This window comes from Mus caroli, chromosome 10, assembly GCF_900094665.2.
Source record: "Mus caroli chromosome 10, CAROLI_EIJ_v1.1, whole genome shotgun sequence".
NCBI classification, from domain to species: Eukaryota; Metazoa; Chordata; class Mammalia; order Rodentia; family Muridae; genus Mus; species Mus caroli.
Window position 1 is genome coordinate 9,381,388 of NC_034579.1, and position 22,334 is coordinate 9,403,721.

The 22,334-nt window shown below is 44.0% G+C and overlaps 1 protein-coding gene across 9 annotated transcripts in view; it reads left to right on the forward strand.

Annotated features, from left to right (window-relative positions):
* The window catches only part of Plagl1 (PLAG1 like zinc finger 1), a 39,940-nt gene that overhangs the window by 11,618 nt on the left and 5,988 nt on the right, over window positions 1-22,334 (forward strand). For 4 of the 9 annotated variants that reach the window (XM_029482238.1, XM_021175211.2, XM_029482240.1 and 1 more), the window contains 3 exons: window positions 3,424-3,462; window positions 10,222-10,253; window positions 14,353-14,438. The gene's annotated coding sequence lies outside the window, so the exon portion shown is untranslated. Of the gene's footprint in view, window positions 1-3,423; window positions 3,463-10,007; window positions 10,128-10,221; window positions 10,254-11,842; window positions 11,902-14,352; window positions 14,439-22,334 lie in introns of all 9 variants that reach the window. The other 5 variants (XM_029482245.1, XM_029482244.1, XM_029482242.1 and 2 more) reach the window with 4 other exon arrangements.

Genomic DNA, 22,334 nt, shown 5'->3' on the forward strand with positions numbered 1-22,334 from the left:
CAGCAAGAAGAGTAGATCAGAGGCAGGTCATATTATATTCACCCAGGCCTTATGGCAGTTCTGAGGAAGCACAGTTGTCTTTGTGCCTGGAAAAATGAGAGTAAGGTGTGGGGTGACCTCCAGGCCAGTGCCAAGCTCTGTAATGCTAAGTCAGCTGTGAGCTAGCCCCAGGGGAGCTACATTCTCTGATCACCTGAAAGGAGGCTCTTATCTTGACAATGTAAATTCTCACAGTCCCCGTTGTGATAGATAAAACAGTTTTTCAGGCTTTGTAATGAATTTACATCAACTCTAAATTCTCTTATCTCTTGGAGGTAATGGGACTGGGTCCTATAAGGCAGAATGGCGCCCTTATCACATCGCCATCTAATGGGGATAACTAAGAGAAAGGAGCTATTACAAAGCGCAGGGTCCCTGAATCCAGGTGACCAAGGTCAAGTGCCTGCTCTACTAAGGTGGTGCTGGGAAGGATTTTTATTCCCTTTCAGCCAAGACTGAATTTTATCAAGGAGATGGAACCACCAATTCTTCAGGTTGTCAAAGAAAATTAAGTTACACAAATAGCTAATGCAGACATACGGGTAATTCCTTTCTCCGATAAAAATAATGAAGAGTGGTGATTATCTAAGGTGTAAGTCTGTGTTTTTTCTGCATGGAGGATGATGTAAGAGAGGAAGGAGGTATATGTACTTGAAGTCCCTAGTCTATTGTCCTGAGTGCTTTGGGAAGGACCAGGGCTCCTGAGTATCTCCAAACAGGCGTTTTTCACTCACAGCCTTATAATCTCTCTTAATCGACAGCCTCCTGACTTTTAAAATGATGGCATTAATAATTATCCTCTGATAAGGTGTTTCGAAGAAGAGCCAGCTTGGGAAGCGAGTAGGAAGCAAGGCAGTGGCAACGTTCCAGAAGTTTCTCAGAGAAAGGGCAGCTGTTGAGCAGAGCTGTAGGGAGCTATTAGGTCAAGGTGTGTTTGCTTTTAAAGTTGGGATATACCAGAGTATATTGAATAGTGGGGATATGTGTCTTACTGGATAGGGAGGACATGGAAACAGACAGAGAGGTGGGAAATGGCTTCTGGTTCTAGGAAGATATTGTCCTGTGGTGGGAGGGAAGTCTGTATATTTAGAGTTGGGAAGGTAAGATGCCTTATGCAATAGCTTTTGTTTTCACAGTGATCCATGAGGCAAGGGTGTTGATGGACATGTGTCCAAGCTTTAGGGGTGGGAAGGGCAGCTGGAAGAGAAGAAATGTGTGGGATGACCACAGTATGGGGGAGCATTATGGAGCTCCAGTCTCTGGAGTCTTGGTGAGAGCAGGTCGGCAGAGTTAAAGTGTTCAGTGTATATATGTGTTCCCACAGTGAAGAAAGTACATATGAGTAACCTAGAGGTACTCTAAAGTCTAGTTAAAATAGATGAGCTAATAATGGCTTCTAGAAATGGAATAAAATAGAAGCATTTTAGAACTACTGATAGATTAAAATGTGGCTAAGGTAGAGTTGACGCCATCCCTTACAATGAGGAACAAGAATAGGTAACTTCATATGGAAGGGAAACTCACTCCACCCCCACGCTTTTATGTATAACTTATTTGCACAGCCACCTATGCTAATAATGAGGCTGCCTCCCTCAGCCACCTCCTGACCCTGGACCATTAAGGGAACATCTGTAAACAAAGCACACCCTGAGTATCTGAAACAGGATATTAGTGGCTTACTGGCTACATGCCTCTCAAGTATTCTTGAGTTGGCCGACCTGCCACAGTTATACATAAATATGTTGCTTTGTTTTGCAAGAGAAAATAGCTACTATTCTTCAGTAATAATGCTATATCATTAAGATAATAAAACCTACAGAAAATTTGTCCTGATAAGTATCCTACTAAATTATTATCATTATTTGGATATTACCTTTAGGCTGTTAGATGTATCTATTGGCTAAAGAGCCTAATTTTGAAGCTTTTTGTCTGCGACTGAAAATTTCACTTCTCATCTTCTCTTTTGCTAGATGAATGAGCATTTTTCAAGGGTCAGCGTGGCTATGTGATTGGTTTGTTGTTCTAATTAGGGGTCTTTTTGTTGTGTGCTCCATCCTCTGTTTTTTTGTTTTGACCATTTTCCATCATTTCGTGTTTGAATACAGAACAATTTTCATTTTGTAAATTACTGTTCCAGTCTGGTTAATGTGCTGCATATACTTGAGAGACTGAAACAACATAATTGAGAATTCCAGGCCAGTTTGGGTTATAGAACGTAGTTTGTCTCACAAAAACAAAACAAGACAGAACAGAACAAAACACTCGTATCATTGTTCAGGGACATTTTTCCTATTCAGTTTCTCTATATTAAGGTGAAATCTAGCAATAATTGGGGGCTTTGTGGTGATAGCACAACATATTTTAATGTCATTAATATTGATTATCTTGAGGGACATTTGAGCCTGGACGGCAATTATCTGATCCCAAACACTGCTAGTGTAATTATATATAACTTATTCACCCTCCCAGTGTCTTAGTTTCCTCTTGGGCCACTCATGATATATGTATGCTAATTAAAGTAATGTGGAAAAGACCTACTTGGTCCTATGGTAAATATCTAAAAGTTTCTTGTTAGAGCTACGTTGAAAATATGGAATGCAAATTAAGAGATCATGTCCTATGTAGCAGAAGATGGCCTAGTCGGCCATCATTGGGAAGAGAGGCCCCTTGGTATTGCAAACTTTATATGCCTCAGTACCAGGGAATGCCAGGGCCAAGAAGTGGGAGTGAGTGGGTTGGGGAGCAGGGCAGGGGGAGGGTATAGGGAACTTTTGGGATAGCATTTGAAATGTAAGTGAAGACAATATCTAATAATAATAAAAAAAGAGATCATGTCCACGTTTGGGTTTTAAAATAAGTTGTTTATCCTGAAATAGCTATGAGAAGAAAGAGACTTTAAAACTTATCCCAATGCATAAAAAGAGAATTCTTTAATCATGCTTTAATGTACAGCTTGGTAGTAGTCTCTTGAGTATGAGAGGTGTCTTTCCTTTCTTAATTGGTGGATTCGTGTTTAATGTTGAAGCAGGCATGAGCTCGATGGTGGTAGTTATGCTTGGATGTGAAAGGGCAGTGGGGGGCCCTTGTGGTGGTGGACCCGCTCTATATCTCGACTGGTGGTGATATGAGCCTGTGATAAATGTATACAAGTCAATGGACACATCCAATAAAACTGGAGATATCGCAAAAGACTCTGGATTGCATTAACAGCATTTTATCTGTAACATAATATACAGTTTTGCAAAATCTTGATGCTGGGGGAAATTAAGTCAAGGCTGTCTTAAAAGTGAACTCGGATCTCCAACAGTCTCAAGATTACCGTCAACCGAGGCACACACCCAACTCTTGTGTGATAGTCAATGAATGCTCTTTGTTTGCTTTCAGGTTGTTCCTGCTTGATTGGTTCAGAGTGCCATCAGCTTCGTAAGTTCATATTTACTTATTTCTTTTGTTTCCCCTCCTTTTTTTTTTAAATCCCCTTTCCCAGGATCTTGCCTTCACTTATCCCAGAGGAATATCTTATGACCTGGGGCAAACTATTTTTCTTATTTGGTGCATAGATTGGTATTTTTAAGGTCCTTTTCAGTGGATCCCCAATGCTAGGAGATGAATTATTTTGAGGGTAGTAACATGATTGCTTATTCAGTGTAGTTGGGGAGAGAGGACTTCAGTGGATAATTATACCCATGGTACAGAGCGTCTGTGTATAATGGGAGCAGTGTGAGATCTAAAGACTGAACACTTGGAGTTTCCATCCTCCTGCTGTATGACACTGACAAGTCTCTTCACCTTGCTAGAGCCCATTTTCTCCTCTCTGAGAAACACATTCATAATGCCTCCATCAGTTGCGAGAGGAAGATCAAGTTGTAACCTCGAAGTTCTTTGCAAATGCTTCTGAAAGATCGGTAAATGAGCCCAAGGGTGTGTTTGACCCTTGCCACAGGCTTTCTTAAAGTAGTAAATTTCATGAGTGCTTCTGAAAAATAATTTGATGGAGAGGAGCTTAACGAGTTTCCAGAGAACCTTGTTTGAGTCAGAGTGACCTGCAATTATGTGACGCTGTTCATAAGACCAGCTTCCTGTAATGAAGCAAGCTTTGGAGGCATGCTAATTTCACAGTACCTTGTAAAGAAATTCTTGACAGATATTTCTGTCTCCATTTCAGAAGACTAGGAAAACAGAGATGTTAGTGTAACCCCTTAACCTAAAGTATGTCAATGGACAGATTTAGCTTAACATTCTTGATAAAACAGTCACTTGTCTTTGTCACAGGCACCTGTCTCCCCTCCCTGCCTTTATCATCTTCTTCCCTTCCCCTTTTGTCTCTCTTTCTCCTCCTTTAGTTTTCTGAGAGAGGCTCTCGTTATTGAGCCTAGGGTTGGCCTTGAACTCGTGACCCAACAGTGTGAGCGTCTGAGGGCAATGCTGAGATTACCAGCGTGTGCTATCACAATCACCACTTTGGCCTTTTTAAAGCTCATTCCTGTCTAACCTTGAAAATAAGTGGAAGCCTTTCACAGAGGGCTGTTGACTACTCTGTGTGGTACCTCTGTAGTAGTTAAAGATAGACAAGAATCAGTGAATTCAGGGCTCAGGAAATCTGTGGTGAGCCCTAGGACAGTACTGAAGCTTGGAACTTGGCATGTGGGAAGGGTGTGTTCTGCATCAAGAAGTGGGTTTTCCATACCTTTAGTTCCAATATTGTTTATTTTCTCTTCAGTTTAGGAATTTTGAAAGGTAAGCCATCTCTCCTGTTTACTCAGGATGAGTGACAGACACGAACACATTTCATTACAGGGTTTGGTGAAGGTCGCCTCAAAGGAGCAGTTCTGAATTCAAGGGCAAATTTAGAAACCCTTTTAATTATGTTTGTTTAATAGAGGTAACCCCCCTTGGGAAAACATATTTTCTTTCAGACTCTGTTGGTTCATCCTGCCCCTGGCTAGCCCTCTTCACTCCCACAAATGTGCAAACACTCCTTCACACAGAGACCACTATTTAGGACCTGGCTACCCTGCTAGATTCCCCAAGTTAAAGGGAAAAAAAAAGGTAACTGTTTCGCCCCTGTTCCTATTTCTGTTTAGCAAACAGAATTTATACAAACTATACTCTTCTCTGAGCTGTGTGGCCTTCCCTGGGGACGGTGCTTTCGGGAACATCTAGAAGTTAGAAATTACACTTTTCACTTGAAGTGACCAGTAGCTTGTACAGTGTAGGGGCTTTGCTGGAACACAGGAGTGGATTGATAAGGGGCTGGTCGGGGGACCTTCCACCACACCTATACAACTGTTGAGTTGGGAAGAAAGTTTCCAGAGAGTTTGGGTTCAGTGGAGAAAAGAAATTTCAGACGGTTAAGTGGATCACCATTCGTAAAGATACCATGGGAGAAGAAAGGGAGAGCGAGAGAGAAGTTTATTTATGGAATGTCAGGGAGCCATTGAGGCCCAGCAGGCTCTAGAAACCTAGGACTTTCCTCCAGGCCTGTTTTCTCCCCCTGACCTTGGATGAACTAGTGAGCAGTATATTATGCCAGCCGATTGTGTCGTTTTGTCACGGTTAGCATTCTGGACTGTCACTGGAATGTAGGAAACAGATGAATTTGAATTGAACCATGAGGTGGTCTGTCGGGCCCTCTCCTGGTCTCAAGGAGACCTGTCGCAGTTTGTCTGGGCTGGGCCTAATGAAAGCTTTAGAGGGAGAGAGAGGTGGGCCTTTGATCTCTTTGTTCCAGCTGCACCCTGGGAACTGGCTGAAATCAATGCGCTGTTTTCCTGAAGGAGTGAATGGGTCTGCCTAACTAGCTTTGTAAAGCTGTGGGGAATTCACTGCCTCTGTTTATTGACAGCTGAAAGGGAGTGCATGGGGTGGAATGGACCTTCTTGTGAAAACCAGGCACAGGAAAAATTAGACCTCAATTTAACACAGAGGAATTTGGAAATTCACCCCAAAGGAGCCGGGAATTTCTCATGCTTACATTAGAATGACTCAAGTTTGGGGCTAGTGTGTAATGAACAATGGGGGTTTTGTCCCAAGTATGCTATAAGTAGGAATATGGTATGCATAATGAATGACGGTAAGTAGCCGGCCATTCAACATGCCCTTCTCTTTTTAAAACCCAGACAGAAAGACAAATGTGAACCATGATATAATCAGGTGATCCCTTCCTTTCTTCCCTTCAAGAAGAGGCATTAACGGCATGGCTGGCTCCTCCAAAGTTTGTTTTTCATTTGTTTGTTTCAAAACATCTTTGAACTTGAGATCTAAGTTCATGGCGGGGACCCATTCCGTCTTGTGATTATTGCAGGGATACAATGATTACACATCATGGAGTTTTTTTTCCTAGTCCCAGAACTGCTGAGAATGTCCGCAGAGTGCGTCGGAAACAAATGCGACAGACAGTGGACGGAGATAGCTCCTGGAGTAACAATAGTTTGTAAATCTTAAAATTAACTACCTTCCTTTTCAGAACATGGTAAAATAGGAGCTCTGGTTTATCGCAAGGAAATACCCCACCCTTTCTTAGCTCTCTTCCCTCACTGGCCTGATGCTGGATTTCCCAGAAAGAATTTATGGCTCCTTCCTTTGGCCCCAGCCCTTTGTGCATACCTCAACCATAGCACTTAACACATCCCCCAGAGCTTTTTGCTTAGGTGTATTCTTTTAGCTAGAGGTAAAGCAGCTGTGCCCTATTCATTTTTATATCTTCAAGCCCAGCAAAGTTCTTGGCTCAGTAAATGTGGCTGGATGAATGGGGATAGCTAGCTCGCTGTGCATCCCGTGAATGTAACTACTTAACCAGGCTTCCACTGCAAATACTACGTTTTAGGAAAACCTGATTGGTCTATTGAACCTGATCAATGCTGTTGCTGTTGCTTTATGGAGTATTATCAAACACTTTTTTTTTTTGCCTTCATAAGTTTGTGAGCCTCCATCAGCCCCTCTGAGGAGGCATTTAAAAGCATAGCGCAATGTCCCTTTTGGGGACAGCCTCTGATTTCATTCTTTTCTAAAAGATTCTTAGTGAGTGCCATGTGTAGATATTTTCCCTAAGAAGATGAACATGCTTTTAATTAAGAGTTCTGTAGACTTACCCTTGAACTTATCACTTGAGACAGATAAAGCTGCAGTTGAGATAATTTAATTCTATGATATGCTGATAATACAGAATAAAAGCTCCCCTCCTCCTCCTCCTCTCACTGGCATTGCTGCCTACCCACCCCCAAGTGGAAAATGAGGAAGAGTCTTATCCTGTGCAGCCACCTTGATTTCATAGGACCCTAAACCACACCCAATTACTGAATTATTCTCACATCAACTCTCTGCCAAGGGGCTTGCCCTCTAACTAGGTAGATCATTGTCGCCATTTCATAGCCCAGGAAGCCTGGGAGGAGGGGGGTTAGGCAGAATGCAGGAGGCATGAGATCTGATCCCATAACTGTTCTTCAGTGTGCTGCTTATTGCCTCTCTAAACCTGAGAACACTTCAGGACTGACCCCTGGCTGGGATGTGACAGGTTGACATGTGACAGAGACATTCCTGAGCTCATGTGTTCCTTACCTACCCACACATAGCATTTCAGTTCCCCAGCGGTGCCTCTTCTGGCTTTTTAATTACATATCCCTCTAAGGTTGCTGTCACTCCTGATGTGACCTCTGTCTTCAATGTCATCTGGATATCTTCTGTCCTCTGCACAGTAAACATGCCTTCACTAAGCTGTCAGTCGCCTACCCACTCAGCTCTCCCTGGTCAGTCTTGCGTCTGTCCTTGTTTTTCTGAGTTGAAGCCCACACTAAAGCCATCCACCTCTTACACAGAAGAAGGAGTTGTCATAACATGCACTGTGTTCTTTGAGTGGCCTGGTGACACGTGTAAGACCAATTTTTTCCAAGCCTGTTTGTAATTGGTTTCAGTCACTAAATATGATACTGCATTAAAAACACTATCTAAAGAATATCATTAAAATTACTTTCTGGGCTCCAAATGCAGACACCATTGCATACGCCAGCAAGATTTTGCTGAAAGGACCCTAATATAGCTGTCTCTTGTGAGGCTATGCCAGTGCCTGGCAAACACAGAAGTGGATGCTCACAGTCAGCTATTGGATGGAACACAGGGCCCCCAATGGAGGAGCTAGAGAAAGTAGCCAAGGAGCTAAAGGGGTCTGCAACCCTATAGGTGGAACAACAATATGAACTAACCAGTACCCCCAGAGCTCGTGTCTCTAGCTGCATATGTAGCAGAAGGTGGCCTAGTCGGCCATCACTGGGAAGAGAGGCTCCTTGGTCTTGCAAACTTTATATGCCCCAGTACAGGGGAACACCAGGGCCAAGAAGTAGGAGTGGGTAGGTAGGAGAGCAGGGGAGGGGAAGGGTATGGGGGGACTTTTGGGATAGCATTTGAAATGTAAATGAAGAAAATACCTAATAAAAAATCAGAAAAAAATTACTTGCTGGGATTGGTAAGATGTACTCAGCAGTAATGAATGTTTACTGTTCAACCCCGAGGATCAGGGCTCAGTTCCCAGCACCCATATGGCAGCTTCCAATGACCAGTACATCTGACGCTGTCTTCTAACCTCTGTGGGTACTAGGCTCACATATGGTGCATTTATATACATTTCAGGCAAACCTTCATATACATTGTAAATAAATAAATCTTTAAGACTATTTCCCTTCTCCATTATTGGTTAAAGCAAAAGGGAGGGCAGTTGGATATCCTTGGAGAAGAATATTGAAAATTATTAAAATTAGCCAATGTAGCTCTTTTCCCTACCAGTATTTAAAACAATACTGGAAATGATGGGTGTTTGCACCATAACAAACGTACTATATTGAGAGAATAACGTAATTGGCCCATTATGTAGCACTTACCAAGGTAAAATTCTCTCCTTTTGTCTCAGGAGCAGGAATTAAAAGTGATTCATGAAGCACACACACAATCACCGTGTAAATTGGAGCCACATTAAGATCCCTGCCATTTTCTGCTGTTTTCTTTAAATGCTTCTCATTTGGCCCGTCTATTCAGTTCCCAGTGTGCGGGAGAGCTCCTGGCTGTGATTCAGGGAAGATTAGAAACTCTGTCGATGGTGTTACAGAGGAGCTGCAGGAAGGCTCCATTAGGTTTTCCATGGGCAGTTTTTCGTTGGTGGAGGTGGCAATCCCCCTTCCCCTCACTGGGAATTACTGTTTACCTGTTGTAATGTATAGCAGTGATGAATCCAAGGGAGTAGTCAGTGCCTGCTGTGTGTGGTCTCTTTCTGTAACACAAGCCTGAACACACTGCTTTCCAGATTAAGAACCAACCTTCAGTGGTTCTGATTAGACAGGTCTCTTGGTTGCAATTGACAGAAACTAACGAGACTATTGAGGAATTCCAAACAGGCCGGCGACAGGGATGGATGCCTTAGCATGTTAGAAAAAGTGACGCTGATGGTGCCATTGTGATTTAGAAGGAAGGGGAGCTAGGCTAAGAACACAGAGACCAGTGTGAACCTCAGGCACCAGCATATGGCAATGGCCCTTTCACAGTCCTAACGCCTGGCTTCTAGTTCGCCAGGCTGGTTGATGTTTCAAGGAAGCCATGGGAAAGTTCTTTCTGGACCAAAATAGTGGCCTGGTCCTTTCTTTAGCATTTACCCCATTGTTTTCCCCCCAAGGTTTTCTGTACCACAGATGGGAAGGTAGGTAGGTGGCTACACACCAGGATTGTCTTAGCCAGCTCTGCTCTGTTCTAATGGTCTCAGACGTGCAGCCCCAGATTAAACTGGAATTTGCTTGGAGGATCTGACTGGTCTCAACACAGTATCCCCTTCCCTCAGACCCAGATAGGTCGTCTGTATCCCAAGTACCTATCATTACCGCAGTATCTTTGAATCAACACATCTTGTTCCAAGTTATTTATTTTCTTTGTTGTAGGGATAGAATTACCTCTCTTCCGAAGTACCTCAGGTCTCATCATTTTCATTTTAGGGAAATCAGCTGGCTGCCCCCTGTCCCAGCTTGTTGCCTGGGAGGCTGACCTAGGTTAGGAAACGCGGTTTCCTAGATCTTGGCCTGCAACTGCTCTGGCCTACCTCTTGCCTCTTCTAGGTAGGGTTCCTTTCCCTTTTTGTTTGTTTGGTTTTGGCAATTTAGAACTTAAGATAAGGGCTTAAAATAACCCTGTGTGCCTTTCCCTCCCTAGGTATTTGCATACGAGTCAGAGGAGTCAATCTTGTGAGTATACTCTAACACCAACCCTCTGTCTCTGATCTCCTGCTCTATCTGCTCCAGGGTACTAAACACTGGACAGGCCCAGGTCCAGCACCTCCAGTGCCAAAGCTTCCCTCTCCAAACCCAGGTGGCCTTTGTTGTTTGCTTTTGACAGATTGGTTTCAATCCCAGATGGCCTAGCTAGGGTAGAGAGGCACACTTCTAAGAAGATTTTTGGCTCCTTACCGAGGCTTCACCCATCAATCTGAATCTCCCTGTCCAAGGTCAAAGAGACTGTCACTCCCTGTAGCCACCAAGCTAGAGTACAGTCCCCAGGAAGGCAGCTGAAGGAATGCCCTCTGGATCAGTTTTAGGTGCCTTGCTTACACTGGCAGAGTATTTCCTTGAACCTAGAGATTTTCATTGCACCTGAAAGGTGAGGAACTGACCCTCTGCCCTCCATATATATCACAGTATGACTTGAGGCTTTGTAGCTGTCTGGGCTGAGCTCGCAGGGCTGGAAGTGGGGACTGGAGACCTAGTGGAGGTTGGCTTCCCTCCCTCAAAGGGGTGCTCCCATACAGCTGCCTGGTCAGGGAATCCTAGCCCAGCCCTTCTAGGCAGGGCCCCCTTGCTGCACTGACAGGCTGCCTTTTCCTTTCTAAACTGGGTTTGGGGTAACATAGAGTAGGAGGAAAGAGGGTTTTTTGTTGTTGTTTTTTAAATCCTCCTATCTGTCCTTCCTTCTGGAGTTAACTCCAAGTCCTGCCGAATTTCTCTGGTGGGTTTAAATGTTAACAAAGAGACTTTAAGTCTTGTCTGCCTTCAGCTGGAAGAAAATATGAAAGATTAGAAACCTTCCACCTGTTACCCACCATGCTGATTTAGAGCCATAAGAAAGGCACTCGAACAATAAATAGGCAACCGTTAAAAAAAGAAAACAGATTTGAGAGACAGACACCGCTTGATCTATGCAGCCTGATCGGGTGGGGAAAGAAAAACAAAAACAAATCTAAAGTCAGGACAGAATTCCTGACTCTGTAGAGGCCAGGAGGTTAGAGCATAAGGACTTCCACTTCCTGTCAGACCACACACCCCGGATTCACACCCAGTTGAGCTGCTTGCTAGTTGCCAGGCAAGTTAGCCTACGTACAAGTCTCCATTTGTCAATAAGTAAGGGAACAGGAACACGGGGCCACTCCTGTGATTGCCCAGGGTGCTAAGGACTTAACATTGCCATGGTCTGGTGAGCATCCAAGAGTTGGTGGTTGTGACTATCCAGTGGTGTTACAGCGCTGGACAGAACCCACCAGGAGGGTCAGGGGAAGCCTCTGCTTTAGAAGATGGCGGAGCCAGGAGGGGGAACAGCAGGAAGGAAGGAGTTTTTATTCAGGATTTTAAGAAAGTTCAGGGTTGAAGGTTTGGGAGGCATGTGAACGTAGGAACTCTTTGAAACCTTAAGTTTCATGAATGGGGGATGTAAAGATGATCGGAAATAAGAGTGCAGAGGCCAGAGATGAGGCCCCCCAATCTACTAAAATTTCATGTGACCCTTGGTCAGCCTGCCTCTTTTTAAAATAACATCCTTTGGAAGAGAATATTGTCTCTCCTAGGTTTCCTTGAAGATAGACTCTCATGGTTTATGATCCATCTCTGTGAGAAGACTTTGTCTGTAAGTTTTCAAATCAGTGGGCCCCGTTTCATATGAGGTCATGGTTTTCAAAAAATAAAAACCTGCCTGAGAGACTTTCCTAAGCAAACTCCACACATCTTTAAGCAAGAGGAATCTTGCTAAAACTTAGAACAGTTTACGGCGACATCTGGTACTGTCTAATTCATTCCCATGCAGATTTTTAGACTACAGGTTTCAAGCATTTGCTTAGATCAGACCAGGAATATCTCAAAGTGGGCAAGCCGAAATGGAAGAAACCTCTTGATTTACCTTGAGTTTCTGTGAATGTTCACTTCAGACAGCAAGCAAACCCAGTTCATTAACTGAGCAGCAGGCACACTGGAAACTGGAAACACACTTACTTCACAGGCAGACAGACATCCTAGAAATCATACATGCTAGGTTGATAAAGCTTCCATTTGTGTTGTCCATGAGTGGCATTAAAAATTCATTTAAACTAATTAATGTGATTCTATTTACCACATGCCAAACTCCCTTCTTAGAAAAAAATGTGATTTTTCTTGCTCTTCTGGAACTCCGAGACACCGCTTTGGCATAGCTTAATTTCACAGGGTCATTTTCATCTCCTGCTGCTGCTGCTCTTGCTTGTTGTTGTTGTTGTTGTTGCCGTCGTTGTCGTCCTTCTCCTTCTCCTTGTCAGTTGACATTTTGAAAACCGATCTTTCTCTGCTTTTGAAATCTAAGGCCTGAAAAGCAGTCTGCAAGTAGCATCCTGTCAAAGGGAGAGGGATGTTCTTTCTTTTTCCTGTTGGTCTCATCGCTGCTATATCACACTGTTGCGTGAAGCATGGGACTGTCCCCCGAGGGGGGCCCTGTCTGGCCTGCTCTAGGTGCCCCCACTGACCTCCTCGCCCCAGCACTGTTGAAACTTGTGTATGTGAGGCTGGGTGGGCAGGTGGGAAAGGCTGACTAGCTTGACTCCTCCCTGCTAGGCAGCCCTCTTTCAGGACCCTTCACACTGTGCACCACAAGAGTAAGCTCTTGTGTGTCCGCTGCTGCCAGGCATTGTTGAAGGAGGAAAAGACTGGCTTTCTCTTTGGGATGATTTGAATATTTTGACAATGGAGCCAAGCTACTCTACTGCCTGGCTTGCGAACCTCATGTTCCCTAAGCCCCTTCCTGGGCAGCAGAAGTGAGCCCCCTCCTCTCTGAATCCACAAATTGGTATTGTCTACTGGGGAGTTGGGCAGACTCAATGAGGAGTCATTCAGACTAATTTTATTCTTTCACTTTCACATGTTTTAAATCTCTTGAAAAAAATAAGAGTTAACCCAGGCTTCTGGGGACCACCCAATTAAATGATCATAGTTGATGTAGAGCATCTTGAAATGAGATGAACCCGTGCACACGGTCTGTTTACACATGCAGAACGAGGACCAGACAGAAAACAAACAGGTTCAGACAAGTACATGGTCACCTCCAGTTTTTTTCTGGACTGTATTTAATTGTTTTGTTTGTTTGTTTGTTTAAACTTGTCTAAAGAAAGCTGCATTTAAAAGGATGTTTATATACTAAACAAACGGACACAGCCTTTTTGATCAGATTAAGTGAACAGGTGGTCCTGTGACTAAACCATTAGATGAGATAGAACTGGCTCTCAAAATCAGTTGTCTTCATAATGGTTAAGAAAACCCTGAGGCATCCTCTCTACCTGCAAGAAAATCAGTTTGGCAGAATAGTGTTGAGTTGGAAGAGGCCAAGTGGTCAGATGCATTGATGAACAGGGATAGTGTAGGTTTCTATGTGTCAGCGTTCAGCGGTCCATGGTTGGTATGAAATCCAGGCACTTGAACACTAGGGGAAAACATTTTTACACGCTCCCATCACGTTGTTTCAGTCTGTGCTGATTTGTGAAGTGGCCTTGGAATCTGCTATTAAAAAAACCAAACCAAACCAAAAAACAAACAAACAAAAACCCTTTCCTGCTAATTCTAATGCGTAGTCATTTTAGTACCCACTTATCTGCATATTCAATTTAGAGATGTCTGCCTTTTCTGCACTGCAAATTTGCTAAATCTATATGCTTGTACAAAACTGTGGAATGCATGTCACCCAGTTGCTGCTTTCTTTCCATTCATAATTTTGTTTCAAGTGCTGTTACTGCCTAGATTTGCATACCTGCTTTATGGCATTTTAATATTGTTGTTTTAAAAGAAACACCATTTCCTCCGAGTGCTGTTTTGAATATCTTGTGTAAGCAATTTCATTTTTTTTCCCCACTGTCAGAAAGCTAAGGGAAGCTTCAGAGTTCTAATCCAGTTGCATGTAGGACAAAGGATATTCTTTAAATAAAGACCATCTATTGAGGTGCAGTAGGGAACCTCTTTTATACCACACCTGGGCGGAGAGGGGGCATGTGCTCATGAAAGAAGGTCTGGGAGGTAGAATCATGGGAGAATATTCTAGCTTCATTCTCTGACGATGTCCAAGGTCTCTTCTCACAGGTTTGAGTCTTCAGACCTCTACAGAACTCCATCATATCTGCCTCACAGCTGGCTTTCCTGCTCACGTAGAAGGTACGGAAGTTTAAGAATTATTCTTATCTGTACATGCTTCATAAGACGTGCTTGGGCCAGGTGTGGTGGTGCACATGTATTTAATCCCAGCCCTTGGCAGGCAGAGAGCAATTGGAATCCATGAGTACAAAGCCCATGGAGTACCAAGCCAGTCAGGGATACACAGCCTCAAAAAACAAAGTTGCTTGGAAGCACATGGCAAACTCAGGAATGCAGGGATGTGATGGAGGTCCAAGGTACTTCAAGAAAGTTCATACCAAGAGGGTCAGCCATTATCTGTCAAGAATGAACAAAGGCCCGGAGAACTTGTGATTCGTTTGAGGAGGCTAGAGAAGAGGAATCTTTGACTTGTGTCTTCTGTTTAGAGTACATGTGACTTCAGAGGACAGATAACAGGGAGATCTGGAATGTGTCTGCCTAGCATTCAGGCAAGAGCCCACAGGCTAAAGAAAGAAAAGGGCTTAGGAGACACCTGTCTTAAGGGGGTCAAAGGGGACAGGCCCAGACAGGATGGGCACCAACCAGGGGAAGGGCAGAGAGGCTTGGAGGAGGCTATAGGTTCCCTGGAAGGGGCCTCAGTGGGAAGTTGGGTTATTGTAAGCTGGCTGCCTGCCCTGTAGGAGGCTCCTAGCTCAGAAGGGCAGATGGGGCCCCACTGTGTTGGGGGAGGGACCACACATGTGGATTGCCAGGACGGCTACTTAGAGAGTTCACATTCCTCTCCCATTGAACAGTGCTGTGCGTATGATTGTAATGGTCTGTTACACAAACAAAGGACCTAAAGCTATGAATGGTGGATGGGGTGGGGAGATTTAAGGCAGAGAGAGAGAGAGAGAGAGAGAGAGAGAGAGAGAGAGAGAGAGAGAGAGAGAGAGAGAGAGAGAGAGAGCTGCCTAGTTAGTGTTTCTTTCCTTTTAAACGTTCTCCCTCATTCCCTTATATTCCTCCCCTCGTGTGGAAGCTTAGAAATGTCCCCTTCTTTCTTTACATAATAGTTAAAAAAAGACAAGCAGAAACCCAATAACATGTTTATTGGCATTAAAAAACAAAAACAACAAACGAATCAGCCAAGAACTGTAAAGGTGCGATGATGAAATACTATTGCATTTCACATTCATTTTTCTACACGAACAGTTTGCTATGCAGATACAGAAAGTTCACTTTTTCAAATCACAGAGTCTAGGTTCTGGATAGCCAACCATTGATTGAGCTTAAAAAAAATAAGCACACAGGTTGTCATTTTTTAAGTGCCTGTCAAATGTGTGCCTGTGGTGATTTTAGTCCTGGACTCACTGTGGAAAGAGTCGCTGGGAGCTTCCGCTCCTTTCAGACAGTCCCTGTAGGAGGGGGCGATGACCGATGGCCTCTCTGTTAGGCAGTCTGCTGCTGTCAGGCCCTGACCTCCAAAGACCACTTACTGCTCCCTGAGTCTGGTCTCATATGCCTGAAGGGCCTCCAGTTTAGTCTGCACCTTCTCTCTCTCTCCCCTCATTCTCTCACTTCATGCCTCCAGACAGGCTAAAACCTGGGTTCCATGTCACCATTCTCTGTCCCTCTCTGCTGACAGCACATAGCCCCTGCCTTTTGTCTACCTTGTGTATAAAAGGTCTACTCAGAAGCTAGCAGAACTCAGGCTGTATATATTCTCAGCATCAAAAATTAGACCCTCAGATCATCCAGGCCATCTGACAGACGTGTAGGTGTCCACATTCTTGGCCCTTTCCTGTTTATCTTGTGAAATCACTGTGTGAGGCTGCCCAACCCACCCAAGCCTTGAGAATCCCCTCTGGACAGTATAGATTATAAGTCTTTTCCTGCAAGTCTTACCTCATAGATCTAGCTTCCTCTCCTCATTGTAACCCAGATGGTTTTTGTTTTTCTCAGTATTAACCTGTACCCCCTCACTTCCTAGAAAGGACCCAGGCTTTCTTTTCTGTCCCCGAAGGATGGTTTTATTGGGACAAAAGGACATGCTGCTAATTAGAGTTCTGGTTGACCATGCCCTATTCTGAGAATCGCAAGGGAAGAGATCGCCTATCAGCTATAGAATGGTGGCCCTACAGAGGTCTAAAGGCCAGCCAGCAGGGATTTACAGGGAGGGTGGAGTGGGGGATATGTTCTCATCTGTCACAAAGGAGCAGTCTCCACCCCTGACTTTGACGTTAGAATATGTGCTCCTAATTGCAAAGGCTTTTGTCTGGCTTGTCAGGCTGCCTCTCCGCCACTCATCTCACACAGGGCTACCCAGTGTCCACCAAGAAATAGTCATCTTAAAACAAAGATGAACCATCCCAGCTTCTGAGCCAATCTGGGACTCAACATTTGGAGTTTCTGGGTGGGCCTATCCATTGGGCTCCCCTTGAGATGACAGTTGTCCTTTTCTTCCACATGTGATGGATGCTGAGTGGCAGAACAAGGGTCTGCAAAGATAACTAGCCTTTCATGGGTTCTCTTCTCCCATCTCCCTCTCATCCCTCAGAAGCCTGTGAGACTGTCAGAATGGAGTCACTCCAGACCCTTCTTTCCCCTACCCCCCCCCCAAGTCCACTCTGTGGGAGAAGGGGGTTGGTGATGGTGTTGGGAGAGGGAGTACAAACCTGTGACAGAGGACACTTGTGTGACTTGTGTGGTGATAGGCCCTACACTCTGCCCCCTGACACCCCCCACCCTACCCCAGCTGTGCCTGCACGGCTCCTTCCTCTGTGGCACTTTGAGGTTCCTATACTTCCCATTCCAGCTGAGGTGGTTTTGCCAGCCTTCTCCAGCTATTGTTCCCTCTTCCTCCTTTCTCCCTTCCTGGGTATAAACTCCATGATTAGTGGGTTGATGGTATCTTCAGCCCGCTAGATAAAAACTTTTATTAGTTTGTAAAGGCAGCATATAAAGTAGTCATTGTGACATTTTTATGTGTACTTTTGTTCTTACTAGTTAGTGCGTCTTCCTCCCCTCTCCCCCCTCCCTTCTCCTTCCTCCTGCCCCCCACCCCACGCATCCGGCAGCCCCTCCTGAATCTCCTGCCATGCAATTCCATTATATTCTCTTCTTTCTGCCCACCCCCATCTCCTGTTTTCTTCTCATGCTCTGCTTTCTGGTTTCTTAACCTGTGTGCACATAACACCCAGGTACACATTTGTACAAATTCAAATCCAGGATTAGCACAAGATTGTTAAACAAACCTTAACAAAGAAAAATCCCTTCTGTAAAAAGTTTATACTTTGCCAGTGGATGGGACAACCAAAGATGGTCATTTTTAAGCCGTTTGGGTCTCCTTTATACTTCCACTGTTCACAAATTACTTAGATGCATTTTAATAAGTTTTTGTAAAATGAGACTTAATTCTCATTTGCTGATTTTTCTTACTATAGCCTAATCCTGTAATGTCAGGGCTGGGGAATTTATGGGAAGAGACTTCTGTCTTTGGAGCTCTGGGAGCTTCATGCTCCCACAGGCCTGCTTCCTTCTCTACAGCCCTAAATAGATAGCTAAGGGGAAGGCGTAGACTGGCTTCTGCCTGCCTCAAAGAAAACAAACTTGTGTGGACCCCAGGGCTGGTGAACTTCATCAGTTTACCCCAGGGAAGAGAAACATTGATGAGTTAGTGTGCTCATGTGATGAGCTTTGTGACAGAATCCCAGACCACCCAAGGAGAGTTGAGATGTGTCCCATCTCTTCCATAGTGAGGCAGAGGACACCAGCAACTTAGTACTTCTGTCTCCTTGGTGTCCCGAGCCCCATTAAAAAAAGGAATCTGAGACCTGAACCAGAAAGATTAACTCCTGTTCTTTGCAGGGGTTTTCTCTGGACCCTTTCCTTACTAACACCATGTGCTCTTTGCACTGGCCCAGGTACTAATCTAAGTAGCCTGCTCGCCCAGTGTTATTGGAGCCAATTCTCTTTTTAGAGGCAGAGCTGAAACCTAACTGGTCTATATATTTCTGGCCCTACCCATCACTCTCTCTTAGACCTTTACAGTGACTAGTGGTTCATAAAAACTAAAAGCAAAAGAAAACCAACTGGAAGCCTTGTTGTTTAGGGAGGGGACATCAACATGGGCCTCACTGTCCAGTAACACATTTGGACCCTTGTGGATTTGTCCTTAGTAGAGTTTCAAGAGTAGGCAGAGTAACTTTCGTGAAGTCTGTCCCCATCTTGAGTTGATCATAGTCACCGTGTTTGTGAACTGAAAACAGTTGTTCCTTTGAAAATGTATAGGTCTGCTCTGCACTTGGGGTCCTGAAGCTTGGTTCAGTCAGCTCTGTTAATCCCTGCATTTTAACCTTGAATATTAGATTGAAAAGCTTCCCTTTGGCTTTCGTAGTATGGGCTCCCTTTCTAAGAGAGTAAGAGCTCTAGTCACTGGCTTAACAATTAATGACAGTTGAAAAGAGTCCACAGGCAGCAAACCTGATTATTCAGCTGGCTGTGGGGAGACTGTCCCAGGGGTGGTAGTGGAGCTGTTCCCACCAATGCATGTGAATTTAAGTGAAAGATTTCCAGACAGATGTAGGTGGGGAGTGTCTGCCAACCCACTGAGTAAACCCCACAGTGTGAGAGAGGTCTTTATGACTCCATCTGGGGGAGAGAAGGAAACAGGAGTTTGCAGGGCACACAGGGATTGTCCACATTCCAGGACTGGAAACACATTTGCTACAAGAGAATGTCACACATTAAGGAAATAACCCAGTGGACTGATCTTTGGCCTTGACTGCCTTTGGGTGGCCATGGGAGAGAGGTCTGAAGACATGGCAGAGTGACAGGCCTTGTAGAGCCAACTTAGGAGTTCATCGCAGGCAAGTGTCTTCTAAGTGATGTGTCAGCTCAAATGTCAGGGGATTTTAGCACTAACATCTTAGTAGTAAGTGTTATATACTTAACAGAAGACTTAAATAGGCTTACAAATGAACCCTTACAACTGGTGAGCAGACTGACTTCTGGGACAGGACCTATTAAATTATCACCTGTACACACACGAGATCAATTTGTATAGATTGTTTGCTGCTTAAATTGTCCAAGAAACATTGTCATAGGACCGTCCATTTCCATCTGATGAAGCATAGGCAAATGATATGTAGCACACGGATTAGGAGATAGTTCACTGTAAGCATTTTAGTGGGATGACAGCTCCCAGAAGGGGTTCTCTCTTGTTTCTTACCTCGGGGATGCCCTTTAAACTCTTTTTGAATTTAGAACCCCTTAAAAATGTGAGAGAGAAATCGTGGCTCAGAACCTTTTACACTCTAAGCCTTAGCATAGTAGGGCTCAAAAGCAACCCTACCCCCACCCCCAAAGAACCAAGCAACTTAGAATATCCATCTTGGAAGACCAAAATGGAAATCCCATTTCCTCACTTGTGGGCCTCACTTTGTGTTCCTGGGGACAATGGAAACAGGAGGCAGAAGTCCTGGTTTATTTTGAGAATGCTGTAAAACAGTTGTTCCCCATTAGATGATTGTGTTTTGTAGCACTGGGGAAGTCCTGGGTCTACATCTGTGCTCTGACCTCTTGCTTTACAGTTGCATACCTCTACCCCCCAGGGAGTACAGTCTTCCTGGCTGTTACCCTGTGTGTGTAATATATATATATGTTTCTTATTCTAGTCTGATCTCCTCTCATCCCTAAAATAATCACCATGAGCAGAATAAAGCAGATGGCTCAAGGTCTTTGGTAGATCTCTATCACTCACTCAGTATTTTTAGAATGGGGGGGGCACTGAAAATGAAATCCTGAGACTTTGGGGGGGGTGGGGAGGAAGGCTTACTCTCTTTCCAGGGCAACAGGTGTTGAAATAGTAGTACTATGTGTGTGTGTGAGATTCTAATGCAATTTGTATGTCCAGAGACAGGACAGATTGACTCTCTTCAGGACCATTGTCCTTTGACTCTGTTGTAATTGTTGATGGTTTTCTAGATAGTAGACAGTCTATTTTAAGCACATCAAACTTTAATGGGGGAATAGAATTAGCAGTATACAGCTAGTATGAATTAGGTAAGGGTTGGTTGAGAGGTAGCATATATATTTACATGACTAGCCTTTTCTTAGTGGACGTTTTGATTATGTCAGGAAAACAGTGCTAATTTGGGTATTCTAAGTTCCCATGTGTATGCAAGGATGTTGAGTAGAATATCAATACTAGAAACTGAGAATCGCTAAAAGATTACCCAAAGAGATTAAGAATGTTCCCATTGGTATGGTTTATTAGCTCCATGTTTGAGGGTGAGTCTTGCCTTTTGTGTTACGCTGGGTATATTTAACACAACACAGAGAAAGCAATGACAAAGTTCTCGGAAAGGCTGCTCTTGAAGGACATAAGCTAAGTATAAGGCATTTGAGAGACTTTGTTTTGTGTGGAGCTTTTTCTGTCTAGGGAATTTGAAGTTGGAGAAAATCTGCCTCAGGCTTGAGTGAATCCTAGCCTCCTTTGTCTCTGATTGCACTCAGTCCTCCTGGAAGGCCCAGGGGAAATGGTGGGGATGAAGTCACAAGTGTTGGATATTTGCAATCAAGGGAAGAAGTGACAAGAGAATGGGGATGACAAGCTGTAGTGTCAAGGGACAGCTGTAAGAATGGATAAAATACTGTTTTTCTGTCTTATCCATGGTGTATTGATAAGCAGTGACTCAGTCAAGGGTTGCATCTGCAGAGAAATGACAATTGTTCTTTTTGTCGCTTCTTATCTTCTTTCTGCACGTCTCTGGTCCATGCTGGCTCCTTCTACTTTGAGTTATTGGAGGCATATACAGAGGTAGACAGCATGTCACTGCTCAGTCATGTACATAGCTCAATATCTAGGAACCATTAGCTATACCGTGGTACTTGGCCTTTATTCCATAAATACTATATATTTTGTGATTTTCTTCCTTCAGATTATAATCACAAATGGGAAGATTATGTTATTGTTGTTTCAGTTGATTGTTCCCCACAGCCCATTCATGTATATTATGTGATTATATAAACCAAGATGCTGGGATTTGCGGTAGAACTGGAATATGAACTGGGGAACCTTGCTCCCCTCCCCCTGTGCTAATAAAACAGCTGAACAAAAGCCTTGTGTTTCAGCAGAACACCTGAGGTTTAGTCAGTAACACAGTCACATGCAAGGAAAACCTAGCCTTTCCCTCCTCTCTTGACAGGGAATCTAAGAGTCTACCTCTGTCACCCCTACAGTAGCTACTAGCTGCCTGTGGCTGCTGAAGTCTGGCTTAAGATAATTGTGGCTTCCCAGCAGGATACTTGTAGTGTGTGTGTGTGTGTTGGGGGGAGGGCAATTGATCATATCACATCTCCACTGTAGAAAGTTCTGTGGGCATACTGTTCATCTCCTAAAGCAAGACTTGCAGAGAATTAATTTCCTTAGATAAAAATTGCAAACAGTCTATGTATCTGAATTGACCAATCAGTGATGGGATTACAGAATTCTCCCTACTGGCTAATTTAGCTATGAGGCAGAATGGAGAGTTTTGTACTTTATAGATTTATAGGTGCACAACATCAATGCAACTAGACTCCATTTCCTCATATTCTGTTTGTATTGGGCCTCATGCATAGTGATCTTACAAACAAATTCACTGAGATGTATCCAAATGAAGTCTTTCCATCCTCGGAGAGTTTAAACAGGTGTTGGAAACAACCTCTCTTATGCTCACAGTGTATGAAGAGCAAAAGCTCATGGTTTGAATAAGGGGTGGTCATTGTGAACCAATAACGCACTACAACACAAAGAGGGAGGCTTGTGTCCCTCCCCTCCCCCACACCTCTCGAGTCAACTGAGTCTCACACTGATCTGAAAACTATAAAGTTGATGATTTTGAGACTATGGAGGTAGCAGTTCTTGTTAGGAGAGTGTTTCATGAGCCACCGGAGCACAGAGGCTCCAGAGGGGTGGGAAGCAAGAAAGGG